Genomic DNA, 13,137 nt, shown 5'->3' with positions numbered 1-13,137 from the left:
TCGGAAGCAAGCAAGGCACAAAAACGTTGCAGCCAATGTGGATCATTGAGTCACAACTACAAGAAGTGTCCTCAGAATGCACTTCACGATGCTGCTGACGTCGGTCCTTCCGGAAATCCCAGAGATGGAGCACCTCCTACGTTCAGACGAGCATCGGCGAGAATTGCTCGTGGAAGGCATTCGGTGTCATGATCCACAATTGTATTTCATTATTTGTAATATGTAGTAATGAAATATGGCAGGTATGTAATGAAGTATTATTGTATTTATGTGTCTAGTTTGTATGAAATATATATTTAGCTATGTGTTCTCATATATTTTTGAATGCAGGTATGGAGATGGACTCCTTGCTAGACCCAGTGATTGACTCGAGCCACAGGTCTTACTTTGCAGCTGTTGAGCACCGAGCCCTAGAGGTGCTACGTCCTCGTCCACCCGGCAAGGTGATCTCTATACACAACGATTGGTGTGACCGGTATGTAATGAAATATTATTGTTTATGACTTATGTATTCGCCGGTATTCCTTTGTTTCGACATTTTTTGTTTTTTTGCAGGTTACGTGAGGCCGGCCTACTGACTCTGAGCCGTCTTGTCGAGGTTGGGCCTATTCAGCTCGACCGATCCCTCCTGACGGCGCTCGTTGACAGATGGAGGCCGGAGACACACACGTTCCACCTCCCGTGTGGGGAGATGACTCCTACGCTGCAGGACGTGGCCTACCTCCTCGGCCTCCCTATCGTCGGAGAGGCTGTAGGTCCGCGTGTGGTGGCGGCCTCATGGAAGGATGAGCTGGAGGCCCGTTTTGCCCTGGTTGACCGCGTGGATGAAGCAGGTCCGATCAACCCGCACCCGCGAGCAGCAAGTCCTTCGAAGACCTGGTTCCTACAGTTTACATTACGTATTCATTCCAAATATAAATTTAATTGTTACAATTCACATGTTCCATTGATAGTTGAAACTATTTATCTTAATTGTTTATGCAGCCTACCCTTTTGGCTGCGGATGCCGACGACTACAGTGTGACCAGATCGCTGGAGGCGTACCTACTTTGGTTGTTTGGTTACATCATGTTCAACAACACTCATGGCAACTCGGTCGATAGGATTCTCCTTCCGTATGCACGGGAGATTGCGGATGGGGACGAGGACGTACCGCCCTACAGCTGGGGTGAGGCGGTACTTGCAGCCACTTACCGTGGACTCTGCGATGGGTGCATGAAGACACATGGGAACGTTATCCTGTCAGGGTGCCCACTACTGCTACAGCTTTGGTCGTACGAGAGGCTAGCCGTTGGTCGCCCCTTGGTCAGCCACAAGCCTTACCACGGGGGCATGTACGGCGACGAGGAGGACGAGAGGCTCACTATGGGAACTATCTGGATCTGGCGTCAGGTATGTTCGCAACAAACCTAATTTTGTTATTCATTGTTACATGATGTATTAGCGCACTTTTAATTTTACTTATTCGGAATGCAGAGGTCCTGGGCACATGCGCGGGTTAAACGCGCATATCCTGAGTTTGTTTCGGAGCTCGACATGCTGACGCCCGAGGACGTTGTCTGGGAGCCTTACAGCCCAGAGGCTGTGGCTACCCGTGCACCAGCAGGCCTGTCTTCGCACTGCTCCGCGAATGCGAGCCTGTGGCTTACTTCCGCCGTCCTGGTTTATGACATCGCGGTTGAGGAATATTGCCCCTGGAGAGTCAGGAGACAGTTTGGGCAGCGCCAGGAGTTTCCGGTGCCCACCGCGTTGGAGCGTGTCAGTCGCCAGGACCACAGGTAATTATGAATGAACTTGGCTCATACATTCGTGTCGATTCTAACGATTCTTCGTGGTCCACTTTGTAGGTTCTCAAGGAGTGGCTTGCCGTGCTCTGATGATTGGCTCACCAAGATCCAGCCGTGGGTGGACCAATGGGAACAGGCAGACGAGCACTTGGTCCATCCAACAGGACCGCACACAGATAGCTCCTTTAGGGCTTACCTCACCTGGTACTTACCCCGGACTCGGGCTCGTCTGGTTTTTGTTGACACTCACCCGCCTACTGACCTAAAGGAGTGGCTAGGGCGAGGGCTCAGGATGGCTATGCCCGGCACCACGTGGAGGCACTAGCTGGCGCGGTGAGTCTCTTGATCATATTTGCATATATATATATTCATATTCGTAAGATAATTCATGTGTTTCTAACTGTACCTTTACTGAATGGATGCAGTTTCGCTTTTGCAACATGGTGGAGACGGACTGCTCGACTTACCTGACGAGGGTACGTGCCGGATCCCCAATGACCCAGTTTGAGCAGACAGAGGCATGGTCGAGGCAGCGTGATCAGTTGCGTCAGGTAGTGCACAACTTGGGAAGCCGTGTGCAGTACGAAGATAGCCACGGGTCGTCCCAGGCCTCGTCGTCATTCCCGTGTCCATCGACCGTGCACGGGCCGACATCGCAGTTCTTCCCAAGTGCAGGTAATGTACATATCTCTTTAAAATTAGATCAAGTGTTCCTACATATTTACTAATATCACATACAGGATACGATCCAGCTACTGCGTTCGGCCATACTGAAATGTTTAGAGGGACAGCACCAGTTGGCGGACCGTATCCAGGGATGGTACCGGGGCCACAGATACTGGTCTACACAGGTTAGTTTATGTTTCGTATTTCATTTTCTACATGTCATTACGAAATATACGAGCGTACGCTAACATCCACATTTTTTCGTAGGATTCTACCCCGATGCGGGCGCCGGACCTTCTTCTTCCTCCTTTCGACCAGATAACAAGACCTTCACCTTAGACGACTTCGACAGCTTGACTCCAGAAGAGCTTGCCGCGCAAGGTGACCCCGATGTCTTGGGGTATTCACAGCTAGGAGGAGCACCACTTGGAATCTCTCAGCAGTAGACACCGCAGCCCCTTGCGCGTCCTGAGCGACAGGTGAGGTCTCCGGATGTTCTCACCTACTCCTAGGGACATGTCCATGCCCAGCAAAGGGCTAAGAGGGTCCGACGCCCTAGGGGTGGTTAGATATATCTGATGTTTGTATCTCTAATGTTTATTTGTAATTAGATAGCTGTGGACCGCTTATTTGTATCCGATGTTTATGATTGTGCTAGTTTACTTGTCATTTGTTTCTATAGATACTATTGATGTGAACTTGTTATATTTGTGGGTTCCATAATGCTCGTGAAATAAGGGAAGTTCTTGCGATTTTTTCCGTGATTTAATGAAGGACAAGTTAGGTGCGGTAGGAGTTAGCGGCCGAGATCCTGCCGACGATGATGACGACTACACGCTCGAATAGCTCAAAATAGGAACCATAGTGTATCTAGCTGCGAGTACGAGATCACAGGTTGCCACTGCTCAGCACGGCGATCACGGGTTTCCCAAATGTTGCATTCATTGCCCAGACATACGTGACATGTTTAGCAGTGCCCTTCCACCATTTCAAAAAGATGTGACAACACGGCAACCACTGCAGCTCACCTTCAAAGCAGTCTCTCTGCCGAGGACGACGAACCTGTCATTCTACAGCGCAGGTCTGTGGCGTGTAGTGGGGAAGGCGGCATCTTGGTGCGATCGACCGAGCTGCATCAATACAGCGCTGTGAGTCTGCATGCACAGAGATGCATCGAGTAGTCATTTCGAGAATCGAATATAGCCTTTTCAGTGTTAGGTCAGCTAGCCTCTTCACTGTGTTGTCATGTAGGCTTTTTAGGTGCATTTACACTCCACACTCCGGGTATCAGACCTTTGTGCGCCTATAAATACTCCAAAGTTTGTGAACTCCCAGCAGCACTTAAACACCAAAGCTCATTGTATGCCCAATGTCTGGAGGTGGGTCTAGCGGGAAGAATTACTACGGTTTTGGGAAAGGAAAAGGTGGAAGAAAGGGAGACCCCATAATATGGGAGGGGCCTCTTGGACCTGATTCCTTTCCGGAACCAGTGTTTGAGTTTCCGCCACAGCACGAGTGAATTTTCCAATGAAACTCCTCTTCGACAATACGATAACCGTAGAGAACCGTGGCCAAAATGCAGACATGGTGAGGACTGCTTAGTGCAGATGTGCACCGACGGGATGGATGGCGGTCGGCGTTTCTTTAAATGTCCACACGCATGGATAATACTCGGTTCTTTCATTTCTTTATCTTCAATGAGACACCTTACATGAAATTTATTTTGCAGTCTTCCGATGCTCCAGAAAACTGTGGTTTTACTAGATGGGTCGATCTTGCACCAATTGATTCTGTTCAAGAGTTCATCGAGTACCTCCAGATAAAGATCTTTGATCTGGAATGCAAGGTGAACCATTATGAGGATGTGAGCGAGGGTAACAAAGACGACGAAGTTGATGATACCAGTAATGTTGCCGGTTCGCAGGATGAACAATGCACAATTCCTTACTGCAACTGCCCTTGTCACAAGAAGAAGGGCCATGCGCCTCCGGCACCACCGCCTGCACCACCTGCAATGGGTGGATACTGCGGAGAAGGCTCAACGCAGTTTGCTACGTGGGGGTACGGCTACTAGGACTACCCTAGTGGTAGTGACATGCTGCATCGTTGTATTTGTTCTGTTTTTTTAATTTACCTAAGGCATGTTAGGTTAGTCCGGAATCTGTTTACCGTAGTTTGCAACGGGTTCTTCCATGCCACTGCATGTGTGATGTGTGTTTCATTATCGTTGTATTATGATGTAAAATTTGATGGTTCACATTATGTAATGCATTTCTTAATTCTGATTTTTTATCGTTATATTAATTAAATATGTGCTTTTTAGTATTCTATTGACATGTTTATACTTCGATGCTCCATTACAACTAAGTACGATTCAAACTCGACATTATGTACATGTCCAGTGAATGCAAGTTAAGTACGAGACATACATACAAGCATAATACAACATTAACAATACTAAATGCGAATACATCTTGAACCGATGAACATCATATGTTATAGATCATGGCATGAAATCATCTAGGTCGTCATCCTAGTTGACAGATGGTGGTGTTGCAGGTGGTGTAGTATGGCTCGATGAACCTCTTGGCTTTCCCTTTCTCTCTTTTCTGGATCTACGTTCATGTACAGGGGGAGGAACATTATGTGTTGGAGGCCATGGTTTGGGGGGCATGAAGTCATCCACTGCTGATCATAATAATTGAGTCCATCCTAGGAAAATATGCTGGGTCAGCACGCGCTTAGTGCCAAGAAGGCGCCTCTTGGCTCTTGCTTTGCTCAGTGTTCGCGTCGCGCGCGTGGATTATTGTTGACGCTCCTTAGAGCGCCAATTTACGTACCGCAAGCGCACAGATCGTGTAGCTTTTCCCTTAGAGTATTCCCCCAAGGTTTATCAATCCACGAAACAATTGTATTACTATGCTTAACTAAGCACTAATGATGTTGGTAAAAGATTTATATTGAATGATTGAGTGTGAAATAGATCTAATCTAACCAATCTAATCTAATCTAGACTAGTGAGCAATGATAGGTGTGTGCACAAGATATGAAGAGCATTTGTCCATAGGGTCTAGGATCACTAGAGATGTAATCGCCAAGCAACGAAGAACGGATATAATCTACCAAAGGTGTGTTCTAAGATCAAAACCTTTCCCTCCCGCATACTATCACTACACGAGGATAATCGGTAACGAATCAACAAGAACACGATAGTTGATGTAATCTAAGTAAACCATGCAAGAGCAAAGCAAACCCAAAGCCAAGTCGCGAACTATTAGGCATCAAAACATCATCAACAAGAATCGTGATAGATCAATCTCATAAAGGATTCGGCAATTACAACTCAAGATCTCCTTACAACCCCATGAACAAACGAGGACTTTACCCCATGAAGCTAAGCGAAGCGTAGCCGATCATGGTGACGAAATCTCCGGCAAGGGATGGATCCCTTGCTATCCTCCAACTTGCAGCGGCACCGAGGGACGATGAGGCCTCCGGTGTCGCCTTTCTCTTGTGTCTAACTCGAATGGATCTCTGAAACTCGTCTCTGGATGCTCTCTTCCGAATCTCTCTCTGCGATCCCCCTCTTTGACGGCGGCTTCGGGGTATATATAGGCGGTTTTGGTCGGTGGTTTTGGTAAAACACAGATTAGGGTTGACGCATACTTTGCGCTGAAGAAAATTGAGGCTGATTGGGCCCCGGAATGGGCTAGGCCGGCCGGCTCAGAGGGCCCCAGGCCGGCTGGCATGGGCCCTTTCTGGCCCCTTTCGGTCCATCTTTCGCGTGCGGCCTCTTCTCCTTATTCCTCATCTTAGCCCAGTTGTGACAATGCGTCAAAACATCTCCGAAAATGTCCAATTTCCTGCCAAAACACAACATACTCCAAAATCCAGGACAAAATCGAAAACGGTCAAGTTCGGGTGCCAAGTGGCGGGTTAGTACATGAATCATCCCAAAGAATTTACCAAAACCTCTCCTAATTGTATAACAAAATGAGTACTTAAGGAGCGCCAACATTCCCCCCATGCTTAGCTTTTGCTCGTCCTCGAGCAAATCAAATCATCAAGTCCTTCCATGGGTTGCTCGAGAGTTCTCAAACTGTAAAATTTACTTATGCAAACAAGTCTAACAATATTTCTTCAAACAAAGGTCATAGGAGCAGCGAGGATAATCATATCATGGGCGTTTAAAAACTCATCCAATATTACTCCACGACTCTTACCTTTAGCCGGCAACTTGGATATTGAAAACACTTGCTTTTCTTGCCATCCTTGGAGGTTTTTCTCCTTTTTTTCTTTTTAGTTTTTAGAAGCAAAATACCCTGCAACAAAGGTTAGACCAAAAATTATTGCACAAGTCCTTTTCATGTCTCTTGATATAAGTGGCTATCCTATTATTATTTGCAAACTCTCATCTCCCAAAAGTCTCTCAAGTATTAAGTGGGGCTATAGGTGAGGCTAGCAAAGTATATACATATATTGTCAAGTTAAGAAAACCTTCTAATGATTGCTTACCTTCCGAGGCAATGATCATGAGAGTTTCTTCATAATGTAAGGGGTTCAAGGGTAAGAAGATTTAGAATGGTGGACATGTACAAAGGCATACAAAAAGATTGACTTCAAGGCACAAGTGTTGTCCTCGTTGTCGGATTGCACATGGTTGGAATTGAGGATATTGTTCAAACAACGAGGTGATATCTCTTTGCACTTCTCTAACCATAGAATCCCTTCATTTATTCTTTTCTTCTCTTCTTCTTAATATTTTTTTCTTTTCCTTCTTTCTCCCGAATTTTCCTTCTCTTTTCCGAACCTTTTCATAGGACACTTTTTATAAAACATAGATAGGCAAATCTCCGAAGTAGCTCCCTGAATTTTTGGAGCCCGAGCCGAGGCCAGAGGGGCCTAGGCCGGCCGGCTCAAGGGATGTAGGCCGGCCGGCCTGGGGCTTTCCCAGCTTGGCTTCGGTTTGTTTTTCTAGTACTCCTTCCTTTCTTCGTCCCAAAATTATGTTTTATACAACTCATGCATAGGAACAGAACGTATCCTCATAATTGGGTTGTGGTCAAGGAAGAGGATAATAAACAAGATAATCTCAGGTTCGGGTTTTGGAATCCAGTAGATTTCATGAGTTGTTCCAATGAGGAATTCTCATTACCGAATACTGACGTGGCTAGCAATTCAGAGATGAAAAATACGGACATGATCATTGCTTGAAATTAAAACTCCCAAGAGAAAGAAATCCTAACTCAACTCAATGCACATCCAATGCTTATGGTGGAACGAATATAGCTTTTGGATGATAGGATTTTTACTCTCGACTTGTCAAGAACTTGATCAAACTTATGTTTGTAGGGGTTTTATTATTTTTATGAAATTAAAGTCCTCCAAATCATGCCTTACTCGCAAGAATAATCAACACCAAGTGCTAGATCAAAGCTCAAGTGTGGGTATTAACATGGACTAATAATTTACTAAGCTCCACAAATAAGAATTAATTTTCATGACAACCCTCGTGAACAATTGCTTTAAAGAAAATAAAGTAAAACTGAATGCATAATAAAATTGCACGATCCAACAAAAAAACAAAGACTCTTTTTATTTTGTTTTTATGACTCAACACTAATTTAAGACTCACTCTCACACATGCGAAAAGTAAAGCACACAACGCTAGACTATGACTCTCACACATGCGGAATTAAAGACACGCACACGATGAACTTTCGAGTAAACAAAGACTAACAAAATTCAATCTACGAGCTGTCACACCTTTCCCCCCATGCTTAGATTATGCGGCGTCCTCGTCGCAATGATATAAAATACGGGTGTGACGCTCGTTGGTGTTCTCAACGGCACCTAGGGTAATTGCATCTAGGGCGCCCTCCTCCTTGCTTTTGTAGATCTCCGACCATCCCGAATAACTTCCTTATGTTGCGGACAAGGAAGTTGTAGTCTCTCTCAACCAAGCTCTCGATGTCGTCCATCCTTCGATCCATTGCCACGAGTTGATCGTGACACCTATCGATGGTGGCGCAGAGATCTGCGATTTCATTGCGGCACTTGAAACAGCACTCGGAGTGATGCCCGCTGCGGTTGGGGCTGTCGTCCTCGGGCTCGTCATCGTCCTTCTCCTTCTTCTTGCCACTGTCACTTTCGGAGGGGTCGTCTTCCTCCCTTCTCTACTCTTCGGCTCACCCTGGCCAATCATCATCGTAGTCACGACCGGTGGCGCCCCATGAACTAGGGCTCATGTAGCTCTCTCAATCGCTGTCCCCCGCATAATCCTTCGGCTCCGGGGTGTGCTCAACGTAGTTTTTCCTTTTAACTCCGAGAAGGCGCAATGAACGCCTAGGTGTGGGTGGCTTTTTGTCTTGTCGCTTCTCGCCTTCGTCTTCATCGATGCTGATGACGATGACCACCCTTTGGGCTTGAGCTAACTTCTCATTGCACCATGGAAGGCCCTTCCCTTCGACGCTCATCCGTGCTTGGGTATTGAATTTCTTCGGAGGGGCCTTCGCTTCACATCGCTTTGCTTTGACAAGGAGGGGTGTCGCACCAGTTGCCAAGATGGGGCTAGGCGTCTTTGGCGTGGGGGTGTCGGGCGCCATGCCCCTCTCCTTGATCTCCATCGCTGCAATCATGGCTCTTGCGCTCGCTGGAACGGCCATTGTCGACGTCTCTCACGAGGTGGTGGTGTAGATTGAAAAGTATGAGAGAATAGATCTAACCCGCGCCTCTATTTAAGTCCCGAAAAGTCTTGGACGAGAAGTCCAATATCTCTTCGGTTTTGGTATGCGAAATCTATAAGGCACAGGTTTGAAATTTCCTTATCTCGTACCTATCAAAAACTGAGACCGATTCGCACACGAGGAGCCTCAGGCCGGCCGGCCGGCCCAGGGGATTTTTCGGCCCTCTGGGCTCCAAATTTTTCCGAGGTGCCCACCAACAAATTATGAGCCTATGTTTTACTCGAAGCTCGTCCAAAATAAAAATAAAACTATGAAAATAAAATCTAAAAGAGAATATTTACAAACTTACCTTGCTTAACGTCGTTAGGCTTGACGTTCTGGTTCCTCCTCCATGGTGTATATGTCGATGTAATGAAGGGGCACAACGTCGGGTTCCAAGAATACCTTTAGTCGCTGTCCGTTCACCACATATTGGTCACCTTTCACATCCATGATTGTCACCGCTCCCGTGGGTGAAACCGAGTGTACGACGTATGGTCCATCCCATTTGCTTTGCAATTTTCCTTTGCCAAAGAGTTTGAATCTTGAATTGTAGAGTAGGACCTTGTCTCCTTCTTTGAATTCCTTGTTTTGTAATTGCTTTTCATACCACCTCTTCATCCTTTCTTTGTAAATTGATGCACTATTGTACGCTTTCAATCTTAACTCCGCCAATTCGCTTATTTGGATTCTCCTTTTAATTCCAGTGGCTTCCGCATCAAAGTTCATCTCCTTCATTGCCCAATACGCCTTATGTTCTAGCTCAACTGGCAAGTGGCATGTTTTTCCATAAACAAATTGATAAGGAGTCATACCAATCAGGGTTTTGTGTGCCGTACGATATGCCCATAGTGCATCATCTAGTCTCTTCGACCAATCTTTTCCTCCTTTTATCACGGTCTTCTTTAAAATGTCCTTCAATTGCTTGTTCGAAGTTTCTGCTTGTCCGTTTGTTTGGGGGTGATAAGCCGTGGACACTCTATGTTCAATTCCCAATTTCTTCAAGCATTTACCAAAGTCTTTGCCCGTGAAGTGTGTTCCTCCGTTGCTTATCAAGATTCTCGGGACGCCATATCGAGGGAAGATTACCGATTTAATCATGTGTATGGACTCCTCCGTTGATGCTTTCCGACATGGCATAGCTTCAACCCACTTTGAAACATAGTCCACCATCACCAATATATGCTCAAACCCATGTGAGTTCACGAATGGTCCCATGAAATCGATTCCCCAGACATCAAATAGATCTATTTGTAAGTTGTAGTTCAACGGCATGGCATTCCTTTGCGAGATATTCCCCGTCCTTTGGCATTCCGGACAAGTCGAAACAAATCTTTTCGCGTCTTCATGCATCTCGGGCCAATAGAATCCACTAGCCCATACCTTAGCTTGAGTTCTAAAGTGCCCATAATGTCCTCCATATCCCGACGAGTGACACTTTCTTAGAACTTCTTCACGTTCCTCCCTTGGTATGCATCTTCTTAGGACTCCATCTTCTCCATATCTATATAAGTATGGTGGATCCCAATAGTATTTTCTTCTTTCCGCGCTCACTCTTTTCTTTGCATTCTTGTCCAAGTGATCCAAGGGCATCCCTTTTATTGCCCTTATTATATCATTCATCCAACTATCTTGGTCGAGAATTCTATATAGGTGATCATCTCTCATTTGGTCCTCGATAGGTTCTTTTCCATCATCTCCATGGTTCATCCTTGATAGGTGGTCGGCCACAATGTTCTCTGCCCCTTTCTTGTCCCTTATCTCCATATCGAATTCTTGTAGCAATAGGATCCATCGAATCAAGTGTGGCTTAGCATCTTTCTTGGACAAGAGATACTTGATTGCCGCATGGTCGGTATAAACTATCACCTTTGAATTTACTATGTATGATCTGAATTTTTCGAAGGCGAATACCACTGCAAGAAATTCTTTCTCCGTTGTTGCATAATTAACTTGGGCTTCATTGAGAGTCTTGCTTGCATAGTAGATAGCATTTACCTTCCCCTCTTTCCTTTGTCCAAGAATGGCTCCTACGACGTAGTCACTTGTATCACACATGATTTCAAAAGGTAGATTCCAATCCGGAGGTTGCATGATAGGAGCACTTATGAGGGATTGCTTGAGTGTTCGAAATGCGTGAAGACAATCACTATCGAAGATATATTCCACATCTTTTTGGAGAAGTTGTGTCAATGGCTTGGTGATTTTTGAAAAATCCTTTATGAACCTCCTATAAAATTCGGCATGACCGAGGAAGCTCCTCAAAGATTTGACGTCCGTAGGTGGTGGCAATTTCTCCACGGTTTCTATCTTTGCCTTGTCCACCTCTATCCCTCTCTCGGAGATAACATGACCGAGGACAATTCCTTCTTTCACCATGAAATGACACTTCTCCCAATTAAGCACAAGATCAACCTCTCCACATCTTTTAAGAACTTTTTCCAAATTTGCCATGCAATTTTCAAAGCTAATATTGCAAGCATCGTCATCCATAGGTTCAACAGCATGAACAGTAGTTTTGCTTTTTATGAAATCATTATCCAACCCTCTACGAAACACGTGTTCTTCAACATCTTCTCTGGACATGTATGCCATGCCTCGACACATGCAATATGGACATGCTGCTGTCTCTCCTTCATATGTTCCTTCAAAGGTATGTTTAATGAATTTCTCAAACCCAACATGCCAAGCAGGATGTGTGTTAGGCAAAAGCATCCAACTATAATCTTCTTGTGACATATTGCAAAATCCAGGCAAGCAAGTAACCTTTGCAAATAAAAGTGTGCTTGTAAGTATTAATCAAAACAATAAAATATGTGAATATACATGAATAAGCATGAAAGATTATGCAAATTTCATGATGGATATATACCTTAAATTGAGGGATCCAGATGAGATCGATTCTTCAAGCAGGGAGCACTAGAGACGTCAGCACGTCGATCAATTTCCTCGCCGGCCCTAGGTGCACTAGCGTTGCCTTCGGGGATTGTACAGGGGTCTCGATTCTTCAAGCAGGGAGCACTGGAGATTTGTCGGCTCGTCGGGGATCATAGAATACCAGGGTTCCCGCCGCCGCACGTGTTGCGTAGTCTCATCACGGTTTTGTGTGGGCCTCAGGGTTTTCTATGGGCCAATTCTTTTTGGTCATTGTTATAGCCTAGCCTTGTTGCAATGATTCCTTATTTTGTTGCTATATCTAATCCATGCTGCAACGACCCTTAGGTTTGTTGCCATATCTCTTAGCCTCGCTGCAACGACCATTAAATCGTTGCAATACAATTACCACATTGCAACGCCTCTGGTTTGCGTTGCAATATCCAAGCTTCCATTCCCAACAACCTGGTATGCGTCGCAACATCTATGCTTCCATTTGCAACGACTAAATTTTGTGTTGCCATAACAAGGATCTATTACAACAGTAGAGAATAGTAATAGCAATGCTTCATTTTGGTTGTGACATCATCAAGAATAGCAACCAATCCAAGAAACATTGCATTAGCCTCACCCTACATGCAACACATATTTTTTCATTGGGAATACCCCAGCTTGTTGCAACTATCAAAAATATGCGTTGTGATATCTCCAACTTATCGCAACCAACAAAATTTTAATCGTGATACTAAGATTTTGGTTGCAACAAGTCACCCTAACGCAGCCAAAATCGCCTGTCGTTGCGCTAAACCTACGTATTGCAATAAAATTATGGGTGTCGCAATAAAAACCGGTCGCATTAGCCAGTTTTTCTGGTAGTGGGTCTTCGCAGGACCTTGTTGGTGAGGATCGTATGCGATCGCGCGTGCTAGCGTTTTCATGTCTTGACCAGATTTGCGTCAACATATTTTGGCGACTTTGCTGGGGAAGAAGAAATCTTCATCGGTAGTCATGTCCGGTGATATAGTAGATGCATCTAAGATCGACCCCAAGGACATCATCGATGCTGAGTACGACGACATACCTAA

This window comes from Panicum virgatum, chromosome 8N (genome assembly GCF_016808335.1).
Source record: "Panicum virgatum strain AP13 chromosome 8N, P.virgatum_v5, whole genome shotgun sequence".
Taxonomy (NCBI): Eukaryota; Viridiplantae; Streptophyta; class Magnoliopsida; order Poales; family Poaceae; genus Panicum; species Panicum virgatum.
Note: the sequence above shows the minus strand (reverse complement) of the source record.